The sequence below is a fragment of the Pongo abelii genome, chromosome 1, assembly GCF_028885655.2.
Source record: "Pongo abelii isolate AG06213 chromosome 1, NHGRI_mPonAbe1-v2.0_pri, whole genome shotgun sequence".
Lineage (NCBI taxonomy): Eukaryota > Metazoa > Chordata > Mammalia > Primates > Hominidae > Pongo > Pongo abelii.
In genome coordinates this window covers 111369521-111394374 of record NC_071985.2, presented here as the reverse complement: position 1 = coordinate 111394374, position 24854 = coordinate 111369521, and the positions used below count along the sequence as shown (strand labels likewise).

General features: G+C 41.7%; 1 protein-coding gene and 1 long non-coding RNA gene across 5 annotated transcripts in view; one reads left to right on the top strand and one right to left on the bottom strand.

Annotated features, from left to right (window-relative positions):
- LOC100447686 (neuroblastoma breakpoint family member 12) overlaps positions 1-24854 on the bottom strand; it is a 2265351-nt gene that overhangs the window by 798031 nt on the left and 1442466 nt on the right.
- LOC112130780 (uncharacterized) overlaps positions 4854-24854 on the top strand; it is a 114093-nt gene continuing 94092 nt past the window's right edge. For all 4 annotated transcript variants that reach the window (XR_010137898.1, XR_010137896.1, XR_010137899.1 and 1 more), the window contains exon 1: positions 4854-5589. This is a non-coding gene — a long non-coding RNA (uncharacterized LOC112130780). The remainder of the gene's footprint in view (positions 5590-24854) is intronic.

Here is a 24854-nt window from a genome sequence, read left to right as displayed (position 1 = left end):
CTAGTTTCTAGAATTATCTCCTTTTAAAGATATTACCTACTGAATTAGTAAGTAACTGAGTCCAAATCTCACCCTACTTGCTGCATGACAGCCAAGAAGTCAGGAGACACAAGGTGTTGGGGCAGGGAAGGTGACTTTATTTCAGACAGCTAGTAAACCAAGAAGATGGTGAACTAATGTCCTAAAGAAATATCTCAAGTTAATAAAAATTTCTGGCTTCTTGTATGTTAGGGAAAGGAGGAGGAAGTGGAGAACTGAGGTCAAGAGGTGGCTGACACTCCCAGACATCTGGGCAGCAGCGAGGGCCCAAGGGGGCCTTGAAACTTCTTTCTCCTTGGTCAGGTCACCCGAACAGAACACAGTTACTTGTGTGCACACGCTTGGAAAGGGACTATTACATCCTTGCATTATTATTACTATTATTATTATTATTATTATTACTATTGAGCCTGAGTTTCGCTCTTGTTGCCCAGGCTAGAGTGCAATGATGCAATTTCGGTTCACTGCAACCTCTGCCTCCCAGGTTCAAGCGATTCTCCTGCCTCAGCCTCCCAAGTAGCTGGGATTACAGGCATCTGCCACCAGATCCAGCTAATTTTGTATTTTTAGTAGAGATGGGGCTTTGCCGTGTTGGCCAGGTGGTTTGGAATCCCTGACCTCAGGTGATCCACCCACCTCAGCATCCCAAAGTGCTGGGATTACAGGCGTGAACCACTGCACCTGGCCTAATTAGCTAATTTTTTAAAATTTGTAGAGACAGGAGTCTCACTATGTTGCTCAGGCTGGTATGGAACTCCTGGCCTCAATTGATCTTCCCTCCTCAGCTGCCTAAAGTGCGGAGATTACAGGTGTGAGCTGCCACACTGTGCTTAATTTTCTTATTTTAATTTTATATATGTGATTATTACTGTACTTAAGATAATCAGGTAGTAATTTCTTTAAAGTTTTAGAGACTTAATTTATCTATTCACTCCACTGAAAGAGTATGCCAATTGGTTTCATAAGAAAATATACTTATACATTAGAAAAATTCCTTCCACCAAACTAGGGGGCATTTGAAAGCAAATAATTGGGTTATGTAACATCATTTAAGGTGAAAACAGAGGCAATTGTGTCTATTAACAATGCTTATCAGTGAGGGAAACAAACTGAAAAATTAACATCACTAGATCCTTGGAAAACCCTCACTGCTGAAAATCTGAGTAATTCTTTGATCCCCTTTTGAGTCTGGCAGGACATTCTCCTTCCAGGCATATGAAAGTGAATGAATAATTTCTTTTCATCCATTTTCATTAAGGGTTGAACTTCCTTACTGTTCTAGAGATTGTTAAATTTGATTTGTGTAGTTGTAAGAAGTGCTCAAATTGCTGATTCCATTGCTTACTTGTGATCATGTCACTCTTTTTTTCTCCTTTCTGTAGTGTGATTTAAACTTCATCCTTAAAGGGCATATATTTGAATTTTTCAGCTGGTTAGAAACCTGAATATATGAATCAAAGAAAACTGCTCCTTACATGCTGCAGATTCAGTTTTCTTCCTGTGCTAAGATCTCCTTTAGGTCTATTAATTTGTTACGGCCAAGAGCTCCTACAGAATGAAATTTGGTTGGGGGTGAGGGACATTGAGTAGTAAGATCATCTTTATAATAAAGATGCCACTCTTGCAGATATTGACAGCTACTGGGCCCATAAAATTTTTACCAAACATTGGAAAGATGAGATATGAGCAACTTCCCATTTGCTGCAGTCTCAAGTATCAGGAAATACCATTATCCTCAGGACAGTGAATAAACAATCAAAAAAGACTCACAGACTAGATTAGCTGTCAGGTATCGCCAAACGGACGGATTCTTGCCAAACACCACCCAACAGAGATTGTCCCGAGAAATTCACTCCATAATATTTACCAGAAATCTACACTGATGCCACTGATGGCAGAAAACAATGATGCAAACATGAGAGAGAGAGAGAAGGAAAGGACTTGTCCAATGACCATACTTAGTATTCAAAAGCAAAAGAGCTCAGTTTCTGCTCATGAAAACAGAAGAACTGTGGGAACAACAGCCAATAGCTCTAAGGATCCAGGTCTGCACCAGGGGCCTGTTAGATGCAGGATTCTGTTGGCTCCAATGATGGGTCTCAGACTAATTTTTATAGACATAGCCTCTGAAAGAAATCTGTCAAGGAATCATATAGAGACACTTATCTGCATGCTCATTCTCCATTAATATAGAAGGGAGAACTGGCATTAGATTGTTTTCAGCAAATAAAAGTAAAATCAAGATTTATAAAGAAAAGAGGAAAGGGGAGGAGAAAAAAAAAACGTCTGGGACCATTGTGATTTTGCTTTCTTTGGATAAGCGACTTGGCAGAAAGCTATCAAAGAAGTGACTGTGATCTGTCTTCTCTGGACCCATGTGACTTGGTCACCACAGGAAACAATGACAAGTCAGGCACAGTGACTCATGACTGTAATACCAGCACTTTAGGAGGCTAAGGCAGGCGCATTGCTTGAGCTCAGTTGGAGAGCAGCCTGGTCAATGTGATGAAACTGCATCTCTACAAAAAAATACAAAAATTAGCCAGGCATGATGGTGTATGCTGCTAGTCCCAGCTACTCAGGAGGCTGAGGTGGGAGGATCACCTGAGCCCAGGGAGGTTGAGGCTGCAGTGAGCCATCATCATGCCACTACACTCCAGCCTGAGTGACAGAGCGAGGCCCTGTCCCAAAATAAATAAATTTTAAAAAGGAACAGGGCTGACCATGGTGGCTCATGCCGGTAATCTCAGCACAAAACTTTGGGAGGCTGAGGTAGGAGGATCACTTGAGCTCAGGAGTTGGAGACCAGCCTGGGCAACATAGTGAGATCACATCTCTACAGAATTATTATTATTTTTTAATAGCCAGCTATGATGGTGCATACCAGTAGTCACAGCTACTTGGAAGGCTGAGGCAGGAGGATCACTTGAGCCCGGGATTTTGAGATAACAGTGAACTATGATCATGCCACTGCACTGCAGCCTGGACAACAGAGGAAGACCTTGTGGCAAAAAATAAAATAAAATAAACATAAAATGTCTTAGAAGTTTAGCTGTCCATCCTATGCAACAGAATATCTGTGTGTAATGTCCACCATGTCCTTCTGTTGTATTGTCCCCTTAGTTAAGCCAGGAGGGAACCTGTCCCCTTATTAGAATATCATGGGCACATGACCAACACGGTGGCTCATGCCTGAAATCCCAGCACTTTGGGAGGCCGAGGCAGATGGATCTCCTGAGCCCAGGGGTTGGAGACCAACCTCGGCAACATAGCAAGACCCTATCTCTTAAAAAAAAAAAAAAAAAAAAAAAAAAAAGGTGAATGTGGTGGTGCATGCCTATAGATCCAGCTACTCTGGAGGCTGAGGTGGGAGGATCACTAGAGCCCAGGGGGTGCAGGTTGTAGTGAGCTGAGATCAAGCCACTGCACTCCATCCTGGGTGACAGAGTGAGACCTACTCTAAAATAAAGTGGGGGTGGGGGTGGGGGGTGGGGAGGGTGGCAGACAGTTTGTTGTGCCAGCAAGTAAATGAAGAAAGGGGCAGTATTAGGGTTGAGAAATAAACTGGAATATGATTTGGTATCGCTCCTGCAGAGGATAAATGTGCTAAATGTGCTGAGAAGTTAGAGGCATTATGTAAGGTCCATTGCAGTGGCTCATGCCTGTAAATCTTGGCACTTTGGGAGGCCTCGGAGCTGCTTGAGCCCAGGAGTTTGGAGACCAGCCTGCGCAACATGGTGAAACCCCTTCTCTACAGAACATACAAAATTTAGCAGGGCATCATGTACCACGCCTCTAGTCCCAGCTACTGGGAAGGCTGAGAGATGGGGGATCGCTTGAGCCTGGGAAGACGAGGCTGCCGTGAGACATGGTCGGGCCACTGTGCTCCAGCCTGAGAGACAGAATGAGACCCTGTCATAAAAACTAAAAATAAAAATTAAAAAGCCTGTAATATAGCAGTGGCACATCTAGTTCTCTACACTATAGAAATATCAGTGGTCAAAGATATATATACTAGAATGATGGTTTCAAGATTCTTTGTAGTCCCAAAATCATGAAGCCAATCTCTTCAAACACATTTTGAAAAGGGTTAAGTAAATCATGTACAAACTGAGGGGGGAATGCTGTTTTCCAAAATGATGGAGAGGATTATTATGATGATCAATGATTCCACTGGTCACATTATTAATTGAGCAATCACTAAATCCAGGCCCATCCTGGGGATAGGACACCTCTCTAGGCCTCCTATTAAAAATGAAAAAAATGGAGGCTGGTCTATAACCCATCCAAGCCTATAAGGGGCAGGCATGAGGATTTTATCACACCAGAAGTGACTTGTTTGGTCTCTGATTCTTGCACTCAGGCCCAAGACAACCTGACATTTTAGGAGATGCTCTGTCAGAATTGGATCTCTGAGTGGAGTGGCTCTTGATAGGGATCCCTGTTAACTGTGACTAGAATCCTGAGAAGAGAAAAACCTTCCTGAAATGGGCATATCCCTGGCTGGCCTGGAACCAAGCTTTCGGACTTAGGACTATCGGAAGAATGGGGGAGATTCTCTAGTGATGATAATACATGAACGCTTTAAAAGCTAGAACAGGCGACCCTGGGTGGTCTTGAACTACCCACCGTTCGGTTAATAGCCGAACGCGCTGACCGATTGCGCCACAGAGACAGGTACTAGTGATTCCACTGGGCGCTATAGGCAGGGCGCACTCATCGAACTCCCCCATCCCTTCCAGCCTCAGGGCCCGCCTGGTAGGACTACTGAGCAAGGCCTTGGAAAACCGGAGCGATTAGAGCGGTGAGTCGCGCTGGTCACATTGGACACCTGCGGGTTGGGAGATTCTGGAGCCAGAAGGACAGCCGAATGGCCTTCGCCCGCCCTGCCCCTCGTCCGCTTCAGAAATCCCCAGAAACGCCCCAGTCCGCGACCCGGGCCCGAGCAGCCAGGGGGCCCAAGGGAAGCTGAACGCCGGGTGACCTACCGGGATGGTTCTTCCGGTTCTTTGTGCCGCCTTTACCCAGTGAGGGAGCCTGTGCCCCCCTACCCAGTCGCTTTCGGGGCGCTGCGGAGCTTCCGCTGCCATCTTCGGATCCTGTGTCCCGCATGGAGGCTCCACCAGGGCAGGGATAGTGGTGAGGGTCACTCGTGGATCCCGTCGCGGGGAGCAGGGTCTGGCACTCACCAGGGTGCAGGATTAGGACTTGTTGAATGAATCCATCGTGGCCTTTATCTTTTAGTCCTCTGAAGAGCGTTGAGAATGGAAATCATAAGATATTTTTCCATTAGGAAGTTCTTTTTACAAGGCGTTTACTCAGGTTGATTTCTCGGCACCCCGCGGGGCGGGCAACGGGCAGGGCCTCCAGGGCACCTTCTGCGCAGTGGAGCCGCGGGGGCTCAGCTGGGTGGTGGTCGGGTCGTGGGGCGGGAGGGCGGGAGCGGGGGAAGGGAAAAGCAAAAGCAGGGAAAGAAGCCGGGGAGCGGTGGACCAGACATCCAGACCTCCTAAAAGGCTCGTGCGGAGGCAGAGGCGGGATCTTCCGGAGGTAAGAATTGTTTTTTTATTGTAGCAGAATGGGGAGGAATTGAGGGGAAAATGGAGATAGAACATGAAAGAGCCCCAAACGCGAGAATGGGTAGCTCCCCAAGAATAAGATCTTCCAGAAGAGCTAGGCCGAAAACTAGGCGTCTGGGAACCCTGAAATCCTTGGAGGAGTGGCATCATCATGACCCTCTGTATTCTCACTTGTAAGTGGGAGCTGAATGATGAGAATACATGGACAGATAGGGTGGGGGTGGGGACAACACACACTCGAGCCTGCCGGAGGGTAGGGCTGGGAGGAGGGAGAGCATCAGAAAGAGGAGCTAATGGATGCTGGGATTAGCACCTGGGTGGTGGGATGGTCTGTGCAGCAAACCACCATGACACAGGTTTACCTGTGGAACAAACCTGCACATCCTGCACGTGTACCCCTGAACTTAAAGTAAAAATTGGAAATAAAACATTTAAAAAGAAAAGAAAACAAACAACAACAACAAAAAAGAGTGGTGCAAACAAAACAAAAGAATGAGAATGAAAACATGGATATCAGACAAAGGGAAATGGCAAAAGAACCCTTTGCATTAGCTAGAGGAGTAATATCCTAGCATCTAACTAGAATAGAATGGAATCGAATGGAATTGTTTTTCCCTGAACTGGCCTCCTTGGGTGGCGGACGAGGGCGAAGTGAAGGGAAGACATCTTGGAGTGAAATGTCCGTTTCTTCGCTCTTGTTTCGGTCTCTGTAAGGCATAAGAAGTTAAAAGCAAGATCTGATCCCTGGCACTTTCCAGGAATTTGAAATAGGTATATGAGGAGAGAAGCTCAATTATCACCCAGGTCTCCGGGACTATCCCAGGCACAATCCCAAGAGTCCAGCTTTCCAAACCAGGGTCCCTGGGTTCTGAAGGCCTTTTTGGGGAAAGTACTGATGTTCGTGTCAAGGGTGGGAGGAAAGGGTTTGGAAGGCCCCAGAAGATGGGAAGGCAAAGAGAAGGTATCAAGAAGCAAGGCAAGAACTTTCCACAGGTTCACGTTGGATACAGCACCAGAGACAAGAAACTGAGTGAATTTCTGGTGTTTTGTTACAGAGGTTTGTTATCCAGTTGTACAGAGTCTATTTCAGAATAAGGCTTTTTCAAGTCAGCTCTTTTAATGTGAAGCCATAACTTTCTGGTGTTGCCCGATGCAAATCTCTAATGTGAGGCTTTGCCCTGGGTGTCCTTTTTGTTAGTTACATGTTCCAAAGACAACACGGTAAAAATCTCGACTCCTCTTCCCATGTCCCGATCTTACCTTTTTCCATGTAAAGGCCGCAGTTTTTGCCAGTAGGAGGCGTCGGTGGTTTAGTGGAAGAATTCCTGCGTCCCATGCAGGAAATCCGCGTTCGAGTCCTGGTTGGTGCAGCTTGCAGTTTTCGCACAATGTGGTTTTTACATTTATTTACCATAACTGTGTATACTCAGGTAGGTCACAGCCGCAATAATAAACAGAAGGAAAAGGGAACTACTGTATAGCTTTCCGGTTCCTTCTGGAGTGGAATTTCTCAAAGCAAGGACTTCGCAGAGACTGTCTTTGAAGCAGCTAGTGTGTCTGGTTGGTCTCTGCGTTTTTGCATATTTGGCCCTAAAACCGGCGGGACGTTTATTGTCTCTTCTGGAGGATCCCTGAAATACACAGTCACCTGGACACTGATTTCACTGACTGGACCTTGGACAGACCACGTATCGTGGTGGAGTGCGGCTCAAGAAAGGGGAGAAGCTGTGGGGTCGGACAGACACACGCAGTGGGGAAGGGGGAGTGGGGACGGGGGCCCAGGGACAGGGGAGGCTTGTGGGAAGGAACCAGCATGCAGATGAGGGGAGCTGCGGAGAGGGGCCTCGGATCTTCCTGTCAAGGAAGGCCCAGTCTTTGGTGGTATCGGCAAAATGAAGGATGGGCCCCAAGTGGAGAGCAGCACGTCCCCAAAACTCATTTCGATCACCCCTGTTTTATACTCCACCAGGCAAATCTTCTGTCTAGGAGATCCTTTGTAATGCGTCTCTTTAAGCATCGTGCTGGAGAGGCCATAACAATCATTACCTCTGGAGGTTTGAGGAGGAAAGCTGGAAAAGGAAAGCCCCGGGATCATCTGGTTTGTCCTCCCCTGTTTTCATCTACTCTTTTCCTCAGGGAAGCTTATATGTGTCCAGGAGTCCCATCGCAGCTGCCTCACTGGCGGATTAAGATCCGCTGATGGCGGGGCGCGGTGGATCACGCCTGTAATCCCAGCACTTTGGGAGGCCGAGGCGGGCGGATCGCAAGGTCAGGAGATCCAGACCATCCTGGCCAACATGGTGAAACCCCATCTCTACCAAAAATACAAAAAATTAGCTGGGCGTGGTGGTGCGCGCCTGTAGTCCCAGCTACTCGGGAGGCTGAGGAAGGAGAGTCGCTGGAACCTGGGAGGCGGAGGTTGCAGTGAGCCGAGATCGCACCACTGCACTCCAGCCTGGCCACAGAGCGAGACTCCATCTCAAAAAATAAACAGCGGCTGACAAATCTCTTTCGTGAAGGGGTAAGAGCCGCAGTTGGCCCGTAGCAAGGGAGTCAGAAGCAAGAGCAGAACCGAAAATACTTTTCTCTATGTCGTTCTCTCTCTCCTACCGGTGAACATCAACCTTCCACACACACCAGTTCAAAACCGCCTTGGTCTCTAAGGGAGATTTACCATTTTTCACAGGTCCCGTAAGCCATGTTTCCGTCTTGCTTCTACGGTTTTTCCAGGGCTGAGTTTCAAGAGCTGGTCAGCAGTGCAGGCTAGTTCAATATCCTGGTTCAAAACCATTTGTCTGGTTTTGCTAGTAGAGTAAAGTGCCTCCTAGACCAGAGATAAGACGTGTTCCTACGGCTTCCATTTTCTAGAGATAATTGGTATCATTTCTTCATTAAATGTTTGGTAGTAAAACCATCTAGACCTGGTGCTTTGTTCTGGAAGGTTGTTAATCATTGCTTCAGTTTCATTAATAGATAGAGATCTATTTAGGTTATATATTTCTCCTTGTGTGAGTTTTGGTAGACTGTGTCTTTCAAGAACTTGGTCCACTTCATCAAGTTATCAAATTTGTGAGCGGAGAATTGTTGATAATCTTCATCTGTTGTCCTTTTAATATCCATGAGATCAGTAGTGAGGACCTTCTTTTCTTCTTGTTATTTGTCATTTGTATCTTCTCTCATTGTTTCTTTGTTCACCAGCTGGATGTTTATCAATTTTATTGATTATTTTAAAGAACTACGTTTTGGTTTTGTTGATTTTTCTCTATTGATTTCTGGTTTTCAATTTCCTTGATTTCTCCTCTAATTTTTATTGTTTCTTGCTTTCCACTCACTTTGGATTTAATTTTTTCTTGTTTTTTGAGTTTCCTAAAGTGTAAGTTCAGATTATTGATTGTAGATCTTTTTTTCTTTGCTACCATATGCATTGAATACTATGAATTTCTTTCTAAGCACCAATTTTCCTGCACCCAGAAATTTTTTATAAGTTGTATGTTTATTTTCATTTAGCTCAAAATATGTAATTTGCCCTGAGACTTTTTCTTGACCCATGTGTTACTAGAAGTGTATTGTCTGATCTCCAGTTTTGGGGTTTTCCAGCTATCTGTTGTTGATTTCTACTTCAGTTCCATAATTTGAATGGAGGGCATATTTGGTATCATTTCTATCCCATTAAATGTGTTGAAGTGTGTTTTATGGGCCAGAATGTGGTGGATCTTGGTGAACACTCCATGTGACCCTAAAAAGAATATGTATTCTGCTCTTGTTGGATGAAGTAATCTAAAAAGTCGGTTGGATCCAGGTGACTGATGGTGGTGTCCGGTTTCACTACATCTTTATTGATTTCCTGCCTGCTGGATCTGTCAATTACTAATGCTGAAGTCTCCCACTGTGATAGTGAATCTGTCTATTTGTCCTTGAAGTTCTATCAGCTTTTGCCCCTGATATTTAGATGCTCTGTTGTTAGGTGCATATCATTTAAGGATTGTCATATCTTCTTGGAGAAGTGACCTCTTTATCATTATGTAAAGACTGTCTTTATCCCCACGATTTTCCTCCCTCTGAAGTCAGCTCTGTCTCAAATTAATGTAGCTAATGTAGTTTTTTTGTTTTTTGTTGGTTTGTTTGCTTTTGTTTTTGTTTTGTTTTTTGTTTTGACTGAGTTTCGCTCTTGTTGCCCAGGCTGGAGTACAATGGCGCAATCTCAGCTCACTGCAACATCCGTCTCCCGGGTTCAAGCGATTCTCCTGCCTCAGCCTCCCAAGTAGCTGGCATTAAAGGCATGCGCCACCATGGCCGGCTAATTTTGTATTTTTAGAAGAGATGGAGTTTCACCATGTTGGTCAGGCTGGTCTTGAACTTCTGACCTCAAGTGATCCACCTGCCTCGGTCTCTCAAAATGCTGGGATTACAAGTGTGAGCCACAGCACCCAGCTGCTACTCCAGTTTTCTTTTGATTATGATGGGTATGATATATTTTTCTCCATCTCTTCACTTCTAATACCTCTGTGTTTTTTTATTTAAAGTAGGTTCATTGTAGACGACATATAGTTGGACCTCATTTTCCATTCTGCCAGTCTCTGTCTTTTAATTGGTGTACTTGGACCATTCACATTTAAAGTGACTATTGATATCATTGGATTAATATGTACCATATGTGTAACTGTTTCTATTTTTTGACTTTCTTCATTGTTTCCTTTTGTGTCTTTTACTCTTTTTCTACCTTCTCTGGCTATAATTGAACGTGTTATATGATCCCATTTTTTTCTTCTCTCTTACAATACAAATCCCATTTCTTAAAAGAAAAATGGTGTTTTTGTTTTCACCCTATTGCTTGCCATATATACTCACAAATAATCTAAGTCAACTTAAAGTAATGTTATGATGCTTCATGGGTCATGCAGGTACCTTAAAAACAAAATTCCTGATTCCTTTCTTACCACCTTTGAAAACATTGCTCTCATTCATTTGATGTATTAATAACTTATAATCATCCAATCAATTATTGCTGTTTATCTTATTTTGACAGACGGTTATATGAATTAAGAATAAACATAATAAAATATTTTATTTTTAACTTCATTTATTCTTTCTCTAACTTGCTTCCTTCATGTAGATATGTCTTTAACCTTTGTGGTTTTTTCTTCTTTCTGAAGAACTTCTTTTAACCTTTCATGGAAGACAAAATTACTGGTGACAAATTCCCTCAATTTTTGTTTGTCAAGAAAGTCTTTTATTTCTCCTTCACGTTTGAAGGGTAATTCTACAGAATACTAGGTTAACAGCGTTCTTTTTCCTCCAATACTAAATATGTCAGCTGCATGCTGTTCTTGCTTGCATGGTTTATGAAGAGAAGTCAAATGTAGTACTCATCCTTGTTCTTCTAAGGTAAGGTGTTTTCTTTCTTCAGCTTCTCTCAAGATGTTCTTTTGTCTTTGATTTTCTACACTTTCAATATTATATGTTGGATGCTTAATTGCATGTGTAAATTTGGCTGGGCCATGGTGCCCAGATATTTGGTCAAGTATTATTCTGATATTTCTGTGAAGGTGTTTTTTGATGAAATGAGACATTGAAATCAGTCAACTTTGAGTAAAGCAGATGACCCTCCATAGTGTGAGTTGGCCTCATCTAGTTAGGTCAAGGCCTTAATAGTATAAAACCTGACCTCCCCCTAACAAGGAGGAATTCTGCCAGCAGATTCCCTTTAGACTTGAACTGCAACTCTCTCCCCTGAGTCTCCAGCCTACTCGCCTACCTCATCAGATTTGGTCTCACCAAGCATCCACAACTGTATGAGCCAATTCTTTAAAATCAGTCTCAATCTCTCTCTCTCTCTCTCTCTCTCTGTCTCTCTTCTCTCTTTCTCTCTCTCTCTCTCCTCTCCATCTTCATCTCTATCTTCTATTATGAGACATGGCAGGTAAAGAAGATAGGGAAAAGAAAACAAATCATGTAATTGTCACATGGAAATATTTGATGTTGAAAATTATAATTTAGGCCAGGGGTGATGGCTCATGCCTGTAATCCAGCACTTTGGGAGGCTGAGGCAGGCAGATCACGATGTCAGGAGATAGAGACCACAGTGAAACCCCGTCTCTACTAAAAATACAAAAAATTAGCCAGGCGCGGTGGCTGGAGCCTGTAGTCACAGCTACTCGGGAGGCTGAGGCAGAATGGCATGAACCTGGGAGGCAGAGCTTGCAGTGAGCCGAGATCGCACCACTGCACTCCAGCCTGGGCGACAGAGCGAGACTCCGTCTCAAAAAAACAAAAACAAAAAAAAGAGAAAATTATAATTTAAAACATATAAACCAAATATTAGAAGTGTGTCTAGTTCAAAGAGGAAAAGCTATGAAGAACATTTTAGCGCAATATTAAACTTGACCTATATAACCCTTCCTAAATGCCAAAGGCATACACAGACAAACACGCACACTATCAGAGAATACAAATAACTAGAACAAAAAAATGTAGTAAATACAATCTGCTACATATGGTAAACATAGCCTACAATGTGGAAGGGTTTAGAAAATAAACACGGAAATAAAAATGTTTTTATTAATTCGCATCATTACCTACCAAAACCAATCAACATAATAAAAGATTATAACATTGAATGTAAAAAAGCAATTCACCAGTCCAAAGTGATAGACAAAAAATTTTAGTTGTATGGATTAAAGTTAACTGTGGACAAAAATTAAAACCCAGGTAGAAAATTTTTTTTTCAACAACAGAAACTAGCAAAAACAAGGATATAGTAAAAACTGAAATAGAAAATTTCCAGTGTAGAGATATGAATATAATAATTGACACAGGCAGGGATGATTAGTGAATGATAAAATATTTAGAGGATGATCATTAGAATACAGGACATTTATACTTTTAAAAACCACTTTCCCAATTATTTCATTAAAAATAAGGTGTCTCTAAAAGGGACAGGTCTTCTAGATTCCTCCTTAACCAAGTGACAGTCCTAGTATCACGATAATGGTGATGGACAAACTGGACCTTCTCTGCCTGCAGATGGGCTGAGGTAGGAAACTCTCAGGAGTGACTCTGCAGTGTTCCTGGCAAAATGTTTAGGCTGAATTTAATCATGAAGGCATTTTTGGACAACTTCAGAATGTAGATCATTGAGCCAGGCAGCTGACCTGTCCTCTACAAACAAGTCCATGTCACCACCATCAATGACAACAACAAAAAGATGAGGAGATATTTTTGGTTCAAAATAACTAAAGAAATGTAGCTACATTATCTTTTTACTTTTTTTGAACCCAAAATGTCTCTTCTCCTTTTTGTTGTGTGATTCGTGGTGACATTGACTGTGTGAAGGAGACAGGTCAGTTGTCCTACTCAGTGTTCTACATTCTGCAGTTGTCTGGTGATTACCTCCTATGAAATTCAAGCTAAGCATTTTTAGCAAGAACATGGCATTGTTCATATTCTGCACCAGCAAAGTCTCTGTTGTCTACAGGATGGAAGTGAGAGGAGCAGGGCTAAAGCCTCTCAATGCTGTTTGTCCATCTGGCTTTGGTCTTCCTAAGTATTGATATCAAGTGGAGGCTGCAGGACTGTGGCTTCTCTAACCAAAGGAGCCTAGTGGGTTAACAATTGTCAAGAACAGTCAGTGGTTCTGAAATACAATCCTTAGCCATGGATCCCTCCTGTGTTGTTTTGAGCTTTCAATTGCTTTGCTCTTTTAGTTTTTTTCATCAAACGAAAATGCTTTTTGTGACATCCGTTCTTTCTTTTCATTGTTCCAGCAGCATTTAGTATCTGTAGGAGACAGAGAAAGAAAGATCAAATGGGCATCTTTGTCAGGTCCTGCTGATGGCTGAGTCTAGAGGGACTGCTAAGCAGTGATAGTCCAGGGGCAAACTGAGCTCCCGCTAGGAGGATGAGCTGAAGGGTGAGCCTCAGGCTGGGTGAAGAGGCAAGTGCCATCCACAAGTGAAAAGTAAATGCCCCTGAACTTCCAGTCAGCTTGAGGTGAAGGATATAGGGACCCCAGCTCTGCCCAACCAGCAGCCGGTGACATCAGCCCCTTTCCTCCTGATTTCTTCTGTCTGGAGCAGAGTGATGGCTTTTCACACCTCTCAGTGAGGATGTTCTCAGCATCAACCATGAAAGCTCAGAAACAGAGGGCTGCAGAAGGAAAAGACCTTTTGCAGAGAAACCCACCCCCTTACAACTCCATGTCACCGTCTCTTAGGGAAGGGTGAGCGGGCCATGGAAAGAACCCTGGAGGTGAGATACAGGAAGGACCTCAGACCACATCCACATCCAGTTCTTCCTTTTACAACAGAGGAGCAGTGATGCCACAGGGCTGACTTAACTAAAGCCACATGACTTGCTATTGACAACCCTGAAACTAGAACCCATGCATGAAGTCCCTTTCAATAAGTTGGAGAGAAGGGAGAGTCAATTCTCCAATCTGGAGTTCTCGACAGTCACTAGAGGTTGCTGGGTCACCTTGGCTAGGATAGGAATGAGCTTTTACAAAGAAATATGATGTCACTGCTGCTTGTTTTGTTGGTAAAATAAAAAATGAGAAAAAGACAAAAGAAATATTATGTGTTCTTCTAAAAAGGATCAGAAAAAAAGGAAAAGGAAAGAGTCAAATGGAATTACAAAGGAAGAGTTGTGATTGTAACCATGGCCCAACTTATTATCCCTAATTCCCTGAAGTTGATTCCATACCTGGTTACATCTTAAGGCATTTCTAGAAATCTTCTCAATATCTGATTGACAAAACTCTGAAGTAGAAAGTGAAAAGGATTAGTTTGTATTTTATTACATTCTCTCCTCCCTGTTATATTTTTCCCAAAGTGGTTTGTTGGGAAAGATTTCTTTTTAGTATTTTATGCCAGCGTCAAGGGTAGCATTAAAAAGTACTCATATATCATCTCTTCCTGAGTTTCAGTTTTATAATTATTGTTATCATTTCTTTTTTTTTTTTTTAGATAGAGTCTTGCTCTGTCACCCAGGCTGGAGTGTAGTGGTGCAATCTCAGCTCACTGCAACCTCTGCCTTCTGGGCTCAAGCGATTCTCCTGCCTCAGCCTCCCAAGTAGCTGGGATTACAGGCACGTGCCATCACGCCCGGCTAATTTTTGTATTTTTAGTAGAGACAGGGTTTCACCATGTTGGTCAGGCTGGTCTCGAACTCCTGACCTCAGATGATCCACCCTCCTCGGCCTCCCAAAGTGTTGGAATTAAGAGGCATGAGCCACCACGCCCGGCTGAGTTTCAGTTTTTACTTATTATTATATTCTCTCTAGTTGAGTGAGAACTACGTGTTCTCTTTGAGGATTTGGCTGAATGACAAGAATTGAGCAAAGCAGAATTTTTACATTGCAGTGCTGAACGCATTCATGGGCTCTGAAATCAGTGTGTGGAAATGTAAACTGCAAAATTTATTTTAAAATTGAAAAGAAGGCCGGGCATAATGGCTCATGCCTAAATCCCAGATCTTTGGGAGGCCGAGGTGGATGGATCACCTGAGGCCAGGAGTTCGAGACCAGCCTTCCCAACATGGTGAAACCATGCCTCTACTAAAAAAATACAAAAATTACAGGTGTGGTGGCATGCACCTGTAATCCCAGCTACTCAGGAGTCTGAGTCATGAGAATTGTTGAAGCTGCAAGACGGAGGTTGCAGTGAGCCAAGACTGCACCACTGCACTCCAGCCTGGGTGACAGAGCGAGACTCTGTCTTAAAAATAAAATAAAATAACACATAAAATACAATAAAATAAAATTGAAAAGAAAATACTAAATTTGAATATGTGTAACATACGAGGTATTGTTTTCTGTATACTGGGTTTCAATATAATGACTATTTCTTATTTTACTTGTATTTAAAATTAAGCAAGTGTGCTTTAAGTAGAGAGACTATAGGTCTAATCTACCTATTTTCTTGTTTTTCTTTTTGATTTTTTTCTGCATTCTACAAATTCTACTATTGAGAGATGAATACAGATCGCATCAATGTCTGATGGATGCTCAGCCTTTTGTGTGGAGTAGCCACACATGTGGTCATCTCCATGTTGAAAACCTGAGGTCAGAGTAGACCAGTGGTCCTTGTCATCTTCGGTTGTATATTAGAATATAATGGAAGTTTTTAAGAGGTACTGATGCTCAAATCACACCCCAGACCATTTAAGTGAGAATCTCAAGATGTCAGTTCAAGGCATTCATCTTTATTGAAATCTCACCAGGTGCTTATTTCATGGTAGCAGGATTTAGAGACAATGAATGAACCAACCTGATTTCCCATCATTTTCTTTCCTATCCTCAGTTCTCTCATGATTGCCTTCATTCTCTGTGGCTCTATGGATTTTAGCATTTCTTCTACAATTTCAGTTAAATCTCTCACTTGGGCTGGTCTGAGGCAAAGTCTGTCCTGTAGATAGGTTCTTGTCTATCATCTTGTGTAGACATAAAGCTGGCCCCTGGACTCACTTTTCTCAAAGTTAATTCACTAAATGCTCTCGTATTTCTCTGTCCTCAAGATTCACCTGAGTTGTGTTTTAGATTCTAACTGAGCTTGTAGAAGTAGATATGTGAATAAAAAGGAGAGAGGTGAGAATGTACCTCGTGGTCTATGCAGGTTCAAAGTCCTGCCCTGCCCTCTGCGTCTACCTTTGGCTGAGGTCTCTTTGGAATGTCATAAATGTTCTCCAGTTAAAGTCAGCTAAGTGACTCCATGAGGAGCAGACTCAGTCCCTGGAAACTTCATCCATGTTGGCATAAGTTTGCCCATCTACAGCTGAAGACACATCTGACTCTAGGCTAGTAGAGAACTCTCAAAGTGACCCAGGTTCTAATTTAGTTTTTGATTTGGGGTTCTTAGTGCTCATTTTTAACACTTCTCATTCCCATGTACAAGGTGAGGGTTAAAGTTTGACTTAGTTGGGTTGCTCAAAAGCTGTCCCAAGAGAAAAATCTGTGTATAAATGACGTATTAAAGCAATGCTCCCAGCAGAAAAGGGCAATGGAGTTTGGGATGCAGGAAGGAAAGGCAAATTACTCAAGCTGTGTGATTCCAGGCAAAGAATCCTGTGTTTAGCAGCTCACACTATGCACTTGGAAGGGGACAAGGAGGCTGGGCTCTCCTGCGGCCGTGAGAAGGACTCTCAGGACAGCAGCAGTGGGAACAGAGCAGAGTTCAGAGAGTGAACAGGCGATGAGGACCAGAAGGCCTGGCAGGGTGGCAGCCCATGAGACACAGAGATTAGACCAGACGTGACAGCAGCTGCTGGAGAGAAAAAATAGGGAAGAGAAAAGCCGTGGGAGAAGGAGCTGTCATCACAGACAGAGAGAAATAAGGAGTGAGTGCAGCTAAGAGCCATAGATGTGATTACCTTCGTACTCTAAGCTTGCAGGCCGGGGAATCTGCATGCCAGTCTCCACTTGCTGAATGGAAGTTTTCTTTTGATCATCTTCGGTTTTAGGACACTTGAGGCATGAATGTGGCCAATGACTTGATGCCCATGTGTGTTGTCAGCTGAGCCTTCAAGAGCATCACCTTCCAGCTGGGGAGGGTTCTTCATTCCAAGTGAAGGCTCTAAACCCAGCTCTGAAAATGGAACCACACCCAACAGCGTTCACTGTCATCCATGATCTTACTGTGACTTTCTCTTCCACCCAAGAGGAACATCAGAGATGGAAAGCGGCCTTGAACAAGAAAATCCAAGGGGTAAAGGGAAGCCAAGAAAGACATTTGGGTACTTTCTGTATTGTTGATTTTTCATGCATCACCCAGTAATGACAAGATTGCCAGGAAGAAAAGGTGATCCCAACTGACAAACATATTCAAAAAATTTAGGATTAATAAACCCAAATAGCTTCCAGGTAGATAAGGCAAAGGCAAGGAAATCACACTGGATACAGGCTGTGTTTTGGGAGGGAGGAGATTCTAAAAATCAAGCAAAATCAACGTTAAATGAACATATGAGAGAAAAGAATTGGGAAGACTAAACATGGGATATTGATGAAATGATTATACAGATAGGTATATTGCATATATCTACATTTTATTAAAAATACATGCCAAATATGCATAATGTATATAACAAATGACATAAATGCATATATTTATATATAAAAATCTCTTGGAAGAAATTATTACATAGGGATGTGGAAGATGTTGAATTAACATTATAATCACTAACATTATAATCTAGTCCATTGAAATTGGAAAAAATTTTGGAAAAATAAGACTAATGAGAGAGAGAAGACATGGTGAGAAACAAATGCCCTAGTAGACAGCAGAGAGAAGTCACTAGAGAATGAAACAAAAGGCATTCATTCTGTCCTCTTGCCTGGAGCCTGGTTAGTGCTCTGGACTCCTGGGAAAGCCAGCAGGTGAGAGTGTTGGAGCCAGGTGGGTGAGTCCTGACTAGGGGTGTGGGAATCCATGGAGAAGCAAAAGAGACATCAGTGGGAAGAAATCAGTTTAAATACTTGAAGTTATCAGGGCATGTGTCAGGGACTATGCATCCCCCGACACTCACTGAACGTCTTCCATGTGTCCTCTCCACGGACCCAGATGGTGCTCGTTACCTCAAGTGACCCTCCTTCCTCCTGAGGACATGGGTCCCTTATTCCTCAGCTGGGGGCATCACCTGACATACAAGCACCTGGCAGCCCCAGGGGCTCCAGGAGGGGATATTAAGTGGGACAGAGAGTAAGAATGAACACGACCCAGTAGAGATGGGTTCCACCATGTTGGCCAGGTTGGTCTCGAACACCTGACCTCAAGTGATCTGCCTGCCTTGGCCTCCCACTGTGCCCAGCCGCAGCTAATTTTTTCTATTTTTAGTAGAGACAGGGTTTCCCTGTGTTGGTCATGATGGTCTTGAACTCCTGGCCTCAAGTGATCTGCTCACCTGGGCCTCTCAGAGTGCTGGGATTACAGGCGTGAGCCACCGCACCCGGCCAAAAAACAACCATCTTATTTTGTGCTTTTAGTTTGGTCCACCAGATCTGTGTTTCTTTTTCTCACCTTTTTTGCCTTTCTTTTGAACTGATTATTTTTTCTTACCATCTATTTTTTTCCTTTTCTGTTGATATGAAAATAATATACTGTTTTTCTATTCTTTGAGCAGTGGCTCTCTGGCTCTAGAAATCACACAACATTCACCCTTTCCTTAGCAAAGTCTTTTTTTTTTTTTTAATTTAAAGACAGGGTCTCACTTTGTGGCCCAGACTGGAGTGCAGTGATGCAATCACAGCTCACTACATCCTCAACTTCCCCAGCTTAAATGATCCTCCCACCTCAGCCTCCCCAGTAGCTGGGACTACAGACACATACCACCACACCTGGCTAGTATTGTTGGTTTATTTTTTGTATCAACGAGGTCTCGCTATATTGCCCAGGCTGGTCTCAGACTTCTAGGCTCAAGCAATCCTCCCACCCTGGCCTCCCAAAGTGCTGGGTTTACAGGTGTGGTCTAATGTTAATCAGTACCTTTACTGTCCTTCTAGAATGAGTATAAGGACCTTAGAATAATTTTTTTTTTTTTTGAGATGGAGATTTGCTCTTGTCCCCCAGGCTGGAGTGCAATGGTGCAATCTCGGCTCATGGCAACCTCCATCTACTAGGTTCAAGTGATTCTCCTGCCTCAGCTTCCCGAGTAGCTGGGATTACAGGTGTGCACCACCACACCCAGCTAATTTTTGTATTTTTAGTGGAGATGGGGTGTGGATGGATTACCTGAAGTCAAGAGTTCAGGACCTTAGAATAACTTAACAAAACTTCCCTTTCTCCCTAGTTTCTGGCTGGCAACAGGTAGTTGCTATAAATTTTAATTCTGTAAATTTTAACACTCTGTAAGACATGCATATTATGGCTTTTAAGGTCAATATTTATGTTTACCCATATATTTACCATTTTTAAAGTTCTTAATTCTTTCTGTGTCTCTGACCCTTTAGCCTAAGTCAGTTGGTTGTGAATTCTCTCAATTCTTGTTTGTCTGAAAATGCCTGTATTTTACTTTCATGGTTGAAGAATATTTTGCTGGCTATAAAGTTCTATAATAGTTTTTATTTTCTATAAGAACATGGAGAATATATTCCCATTTTTCCTTTGGTTTTTATTTTTGTGCTTTAGAAACTTAAATTAAAATTTTTTTTTCTAGATGCTATAAAGATTTTTTCACTTTTTCTTTTGTTTTCTGCAATATCTCAGGGTGAGTCTTGGTGTAGATTTCTTTTTTCTTTATCCTGCATGGGATTCTTAAGTTCTGTGAGGCAGTCCTCCAAAGTTCTCAGCCATTTTAGCCATAAATATTTAAATATTGCCTTTGCTCCATTTCTCTCTCTTTTAAAACTGCAATTAAATATATGTTAGACTTTTTCAGGATGTCCCCCCTCTCTCTTATCCTCTCTGCTATATTTTCTATGTTTTTGTCTCTTTGTGCTATAATATGGAAAGTTTATTCTGACTTATTTTTCTGTTCAATAATTCTTTCTTCAGCTATGTCTAATATGCCCTTAAACTCACTCAATTAATTCATAATTCATTATTATATTTCCCGTTTTCAAAATTATGTCACTTTTCTCCCTCAGTGTCTTTCTGAAATTTTGAAGCTTTTCTTTTCTTTCTTTCTTTTCCTTTTTTTTTTTCTTTTTTAAGGCTTGGTAGGCATAGTTGTTTTCTAGTTGGTATCTAATAATCCCAATATATGATAAACAGTCTTTGTTCATCTGTTTCTACTATCTTCTTGTTTTAACTGGTTCTTGCTCATGGTATCTTGTTTCCTATGCATTTTGTTTTCTTTGTGTGCTATTCAATGTATTTTAGGAATACTTTGAGACATAAGATGATAGTGCCTCTTACAAGAGAGTATTTTAATTTGTTTCTGCCAGGATTCTAGAGATGCTACTAATGCAGGACTATCTTAATCTAAGTTCAAGGCTTCAGCTTCCCTAAAAGAGCCAAATGATGAGAAGCTAGGCTGCAAGTCTTTTGAAGGACTGGTTTAATTCTGGTTTACCCTTACCCTTAAGTGATAACCTTGCTAGGTTCTACCTTACAGTGGCAGGTGGTTTATCTGAGTCTTAAGCTTAGGTGGACCCTGAGCTTTAAGTCTTGTTTCCTCTGCCCTGAAAGACACCCACCTGCCCTAAGCAAATGCAGTTTAACAGTTATTTCTTCCAGATAAGCAAATCTCATTAGGGCCAGACAGATTTTAATATAGGGGCTTCATTTTTTCTAGATTTCGACTGGATAATTTCTTATTTGATTAACTATTTGGTGCTTTTGGAAGGTGTGGGTTTTCAAAAAATATATTTCCCAATTTCATTTTAGTTTTTCTCAGCAGAGGGGTTACTCTGAGATAACTAGTCTACCACTATAGGAAATAATATGTATCTATTTTTATATTTCAGTCTTTGGCACGGTTCTGGTCATTCAATATTTGTTAAAGAATGATGATATGTATGGCCATAGGCATTGGAATCAAGTTGTAGAAGCTATGGTTTCTTTCTTCAAGGAACTTATCATTTAATAAGTGAAGAAAAAAATCACAAATAAAACTTAAATAATGACTATACTTTCTTTGTAGAAGTGTAAATTAATATACCTTTTTGGAGAAAAATTTGGCAATGCTTATCAAAATTAAATATACCCTTTGGCTAAATTCCACATCTAAGAATTTATCTGATGTATACTCCACACATACTTGGACAGGTGCTTAAAGATGTGTATATGAGTACTTTTCATTGATAATAGCATGTTTGTAATACAAAAGACAAAAAGGTCTAAATATCTATTGAGATGGGACTGATGAAATAAATTGTGATATATTATAATGTAATGAAATAATGTGCAGCCATTAAAAAGAATGAGAGAAGATTAACATGTATTGATAAGGAATAATTTGCATGAAATATTTAAGTGAAAACAAAGAAATAAACAAGAAGCTTGATAGGACAGTTGACCCTTGAACAATTTGTCGTTAGGGGCACCTACCCCCTCAACACAGTTGCAAATTTGCGTATGACTTTTGACTCCCCCAGAACTTAAAAATCAATAGCCTACTATGGATTGGAAGCCTTACTAATAACATACACAGTCAATTAACACATACATATTTTGTGTGTTTGTGTGTTATATACAATATTCTTAAAGTAACTTAAAATGTTATTAAGAAACCATAAGGAAGAGAAAATACATTTACTATTCATTAAGTGGAAGTGGATCATCATAATGGTTTTCATCCTCATCATCTTTACATTGAATAGGCTGAGGAGGAGGAGGAACAGGAGGGGTTGGTCTTGTTGTCTTGTGGGTGGCAGAGGTGGAAAAGAATCCATGTATAGGTGGACCCACACAGTTCAAACCCATGTTGTTCAAGGGTCAACTGTATATATAATATGCTGCACACATACATGCACACATATATACACTTGCTTAGAAGTTCATAGAGTATCTCTGAAAGACTATCAGAGGAACTGCTGATGGTAGTTATAGGCTGGGCACAGTGGCTCATAGGTGTAATCCCAGCACTTTGGGAGGCCAAAATGAGTAGATCACTTGAGCCCAGGAGTTCAAGACCAGCCTGGGCAACATGGTGAAATCCTGTCTCTACAAAAATATACAAAAAATTAGCTGGGCATAGTGGTGCACACCTGTACTCCCAACTATGCAGAAGGCTGACCTGGGAGGATTGCTTGAGTCCAGGAAGTGGAGGCTGCAGTGAGCCACGATCACACTACTGCACTCCAGCCTAGGCAACAGAGTGAGACTTGTCTCAAAAACCAAAACCAAACCAAAACAAAAAGCACAGTGGTCATATCTGAGGAGCACAGTGGTCATATCTGAGGAGACAACTGGGACTTGGAGTACAAGAATAGGAAGTAAGCTCTTCTCTGGGAGCTTTTGTGTTCTATATTATAGTTTATATTTATTTTTCCCATGTGCATTTTAAAACCATTACGTTAAAATACAAAAAGTGTGAGGACAGTAGTGTATTAGAAGGCATACTATACCGATGGTCAGTTGACCTAAGCTGTAGTTTGTTTTTGTTATGAAGTCCCATGATCTTTCCAGAACTCAGTGTCCTCTTCTGCGAAATGTGGACACTGACCTTGCTGGTCTCAAAGGCCTCTTTCAATTTTAACATTCCCCCATTCCATTGACTAACACAGAGATACTTTTATTGCAGAAGTGCTTCGGTCAGGCAGTATCTTTGAAAATAATTTGGCCAATGAAAGCCCTGGTGTTGGATAAAAGTGCTAGCTGCTGGGAATGCTACCCCTCCTTTTGGTTCTCCTTCAAGTCCTTCAAGTATTACACTGTGCTTTCCCTGAGAAAATAAACTGAAACAACTGATTTGTTTAGCTTCACAGTTTGAAACTGTGGTTTTTAATATAACCTCACATTTGAAATATTTTAGGCCTGTTTTTCTTTAGGATCGGGTAGGTTTAAATCTCTGACAGATTGACCGAATCTCATTACCCCCTATTATACTATACGACGAAAGCTTATTTCCTAAGTGTTTCCACATTTTATGCTCACATTCACATAGATCTAAGTGGCCAAAACATTTAACTAAATGGACTATTCATACAATCTTATTTCCTGGCTGGTCATCTATGTCAATGATAACAGTAGCATTCATCCCATGCCTATGAATCTGAATCTTAAAAAAAAGAGAGAGAAAGAATAAGTATTTAAATCTAAACTATGCTCAGACTAGTGATTTAAAAGCTTTTTTAATTATAAAAGTAATTTCAGTCCATTTTCAAAGGTTCAAACAATACAGAAGTGTATAAAGTAAGAATTGAAAGTCTCTTCGCTGCTCTAATCTCACTCCTCAGAGGTGATCACTGGAAGTATGGTATATGTCTTTTCAGGTACACATACACACACACACACACAAACTTCACTTTTATAATAATGAGATTCTACTGAACATGCTGTTTTACAGTTTGTTTTTGTACTCAGCACTATGTTGTTCTTGGGGTACACATAGCTCTACCTCACTCTTTTTTTTTTTGAGACGGAGTCTCACTTTGTCACCCAGGCTGGAGTGCAGTGGCACGATCTTGGCTCACTGCAAGCTCCGCCTCCCAGGTTCACGCCATTCTCCTGCCTCACCTCAGCCTCACAAGTAGCTGGGACTACAGACGCCCTCCACCACACCCGGCTAATTTTTTCTATTTTTTAGTAGAGACGGGGTTTCACCGTGTTAGCCAGGACGGTCTCGATTTCCTGACCTCGTGATCCGCCCGCCTCAGCCTCACAAAGTGTTGGGATTACAGGCGTGAGCCACCGCGCCCAGCCTACCTCACTCTTTAAAGGGCTATAAACTATTCAATCACACTGATGTACTATCATTTATTTACATATTTTCTCAGTGTTGGACATCTAGAGTTAGTCTCCATTTATATGTTGTGAGAAGCCATGTTGTACTGAACTTAGACATTTGGCTAGAAGTTTTATAGAATGTTTTCCTTGAATTAGGGTTCCAGGCACTTGCTATATGCCAGGCACCAGTGTAAACACTTTACAAATATCAACTTTTAAAATTCCCATGACAACCCCATGAGTTACAGATACTATTATTATCTCAGTTTTTCAGATGATAAACTTAGGCTCAGAGAGGTTAAGCAACTTGTTTGAGATCTCATGGTTCTAATTGGTAGAGCCAGGATTGGAATCCAGGATCTCTGAATCCAGAGTCTGTCCTTAACGCATATGCATTCTGCTGCCTCATAGGACAGGTATATTTGGAATCTTGATAGATACTGCCAAGTTGTCCCTGGAAAAGGTTCTATCAATTTATATTTCCACAAACTGTATTTGAGTGTTCACCCATTTTCCTATTTCATTACCAAACCCTATGTTCTCACTTTTAAATTTTTTTTTGCCAATTTGTGGTTGGAAAAATAGTATCAAATTATTGTTTTAACTTACAATTAATGCACTATTAACATTTATAATACTTAACTTTCATTAGACCTGTACTACAATAAAATGCATAAAAGAATTCTTCATCATTTCCAGATTATCATCCCAGAGCCCTCCCTGAAGCCCACACACAGCTTCTTCAGGAAATGCTGACAACATGGTATACACATGGCTTCCATGTTTGTCGTGGTTCCAAAGTTTGCTTTTGAGTTTAATTTCTTTCTTTCTTTCTTTCCTTTATTGGCTAAACTCCCCCCACAGGACCTGAGTAAGCAGAAGGCTTTTCAGAATTACAGCCTGAACTATTTCTTGAGCA